Below are 2977 nucleotides of genomic sequence, written 5' to 3' on the forward strand. Positions count from 1 at the left end.
GGAGGAAGAAGAAGGATGAGTACAACCCCAAGAACACCATTCTAACCGTGAAGCATGGAGGTGGAAACATCATTCTTTGGGGATGCTTTTCTGCAAAGGGGACAGGACAACTGCACCGTATTGAGGGGAGGATGGATGGGGCCATGTATCGCGAGATCTTGGCCAACAACCTCCTTCCCTCAGTAAGAGCATTGAAGATGGGTCGTGGCTGGGTCTTTCAGCATGACAATGACCCGAAACACACAGCCACGGCAACTAAGGACTGGCTCCGTAAGAAGCATCTCAAGGTCCTGGAGTGGCCTAGCCAGTCTCCAGACCCGAACCCAATAGAAAATCTTTGAAGGGAGCTGAAAGTCCGTATTGCCCAGCGACAGCCCCGAAACCTGAAGGATCTGGAGAAGGTCTGTATGGAGGAGTGGGCCAAAATCCCTGCTGCAGTGTGTGCAAACCTGGTCAAGAACTACATGTAACGTATGATCTCTGTAATTGCAAGCAAAGGTTTCTGTACCAAATATTAAGTTCTGCTTTTCTGATGTATCAAATACTTATGTCATGCAATAAAATGCAAATTAATTACTTAAAAATCATACAATGTGATTTTCCGGATTTTTGTTTTAGATTCCGTCTCTCACAGTTGAAGTGTACCTATGATAAAAATTACAGACCTCTACATGCTTTGTAAGTAGGAAAACCTGCAAAATCGGAAGTGTATCAAATACTTGTTCATCCCCACTGTATATGGTGCAGTGTATTGATCATCAAGATATGGTTGAATTAACTTCTTTAAATTTAAAATTAAATAATTTTTGGAATGATACAAATTGTATGATGTTCTTCCTACATGTGAGAATTTGTACATATGTGTAAAGTAGATGCCAGGAAGCAGGTGCAATTGGTGAGTTTAATAACGAAGAACATGAAGATATACATAACAAGAGAAGCGTACTAGGCATGAAAAACAAAACCAATACTGCCTGAAGACTGAGGCTACTGAGGGCTAAATAAAGGGGAAGTAATCAAGGTACTGATTAGGTGTGCATAACGATGGGGAGCAATGCGTAATGATGATTGCCAGGTGTGCGTAATGATGGTTGCCAGGACCTGTGGTTAGTAGACCAGTGACGTGGAGCGCCGGAGAAAGGGAACGGGAGTAGAGGTGACAGTGCCCCAGCCCTGATGCTTGGCTCCAGCCGCAGGATGACGCCGGCCAGGAGGATGGTCCAAGGGCCAGGAGCAGGCAACTGCGGACAGTGGAGCTGGAAATCCTAGACAATGTTGGTGTCCAGGATGTCGGCCGCCAGAACCCAAAAACACTCCTCTGGGCCATACCCCTCCCAGTCCACCAGGTACTGAAGCCGACCCCCATGACGTCGGGAGTTCAGTAGGGACCTGACGGCATATGCAGGGGACCCATCGATGTCTAGGGGAGGCAGAGGGGTGTCGCGGGGGACGGCATCAGAAAGGGGGGGGGGCATCAGCAAGGGGACCAGGAATCACTGACCTGAGAAGGGAAACATGAAAAGAGGTTGAGATCCGGTAGTTGGTGTTGAGTTGTAAATGGTAAGTTACCTCATTAACCCTCCGGAGGACCTTGAAGGGCTTCACAAACTGGGGGCTCAGCTTCCGGCAGGGTGGGAGGTTCCTGGCAGAGAGCCACATGCGATCACTAGGATGGAACAAGGGAGCCTCATTGCGGTGATGTTCCACCTGATACTTTTGTCAGCAGACAGAGCATTGGAACCTTACGTGGGCGGCATTCCACACCTCCTCTGCACATCGGAACCACTTGTCCACTGCAGGGGCCTCGGTCTGAGTCCACGGAGCCATGGCCGGCTGATATCCCAGGAAGCACTGGAAGAGAGACAGCTCGGTGGAGGAGTGACGAAGTGAGTTCTGGGTGTATTCCTCCCAGGAAAGGAACCGGGCCCACTAAGAACCTCTCCAGCTCCTGGTTGGTCCTCTCCACCTGCACGTTGGACTAAGGCCAGTACCCGGATGTGATGCTGACCGTGTCCCCCAGCTTCTCCATAAAGGCTATCCAGACCTGCGACTTGAATTGGGGACCACGGTTGGATAACGACCTCCTCCGGAAGGCCATAGTGCCTGAAGACCTACTGGAATATTGCCTCAGCGACCTGGAGAGTGGTAGGTAGACCAGAGAGAGGGATAAAACAGCATGATTTAGATAATCTGTTAACAACAACCATAATAGGGGTAAAACCATCAGAAAGGGGGAGATAAGTTAGTCTATGGACAGATGTGACCAAGGCCGCTGAGGCACGGGAAGTAGTTTCCCTGCAGGTGCGTAACAGGGAGATTTGGATTGGATACATACGGTGCATGAGTTGACATAGTGGGTGACTTCCTGCGCCAAGGTGGGCCACCAGTATTTATCGTAGAGGGATTGGATGGTGCAGGTGACACCTGGGTGTCCAGTAGCGAGGGATGTGTGTGCCCAAGTCAACAGCCGATCTCTCAGCCCTGCATGGACAAAGGTGCGCTCTGGAGGGCAGGTAGCAGGAGCGGGTTCCCTCTACAGAGCCTGGCGGATGTCCACGTCTACATCCAAACACACGGGGCCAACGATTTAGGAGGACATATTGATAGGCTGGAGGGCACTCGCAGAACCCTCCACCAATGTGGAACCACAGGGAGCAGGACAGCAGGTCTTCCGGGATCCTGGTCCCCAGGTGGTAATTCTCATCCTCGACCAGGAGATGGTGGGGTTACGAAGTTGGAGCCACGGGAGGCCAAGGATGACTTTGTGTACCGGTGCAGTGGTGATGAGGAAGATAAGGCTTTGCTGGGGCATGGTTCCCACGGTGAGGATGAGTGGTGTTGTGGTGTGCGTAATTGTGCCGGATCCCAATGGTCGAGTATCCAGGGCTTGGACAGGAAAAGGAGAGGAGAGTGAGGATGAGGTTAAGTTCAGGGAGGAGTCGAGGGCCTGGACGATGAAGAATCCAGCCGGCACCGG

General features: G+C 51.1%; 1 long non-coding RNA gene across 1 annotated transcript; it reads right to left on the reverse strand.

The window, feature by feature from the left end:
* Positions 1-882: 882 nt before the first annotated feature.
* Positions 883-2754, reverse strand: LOC106566419 (uncharacterized). The gene is made up of 2 exons (XR_001319874.2): positions 1570-2754; positions 883-1501 (listed from the first exon to the last, which is right to left on the reverse strand). It is a non-coding gene; the product is annotated as an uncharacterized lncRNA (long non-coding RNA).
* Between the last annotated feature and the right edge of the window lie 223 nt (positions 2755-2977).

The sequence above is a fragment of the Salmo salar genome, chromosome ssa13 (assembly GCF_905237065.1).
Source record: "Salmo salar chromosome ssa13, Ssal_v3.1, whole genome shotgun sequence".
NCBI lineage: Eukaryota > Metazoa > Chordata > Actinopteri > Salmoniformes > Salmonidae > Salmo > Salmo salar.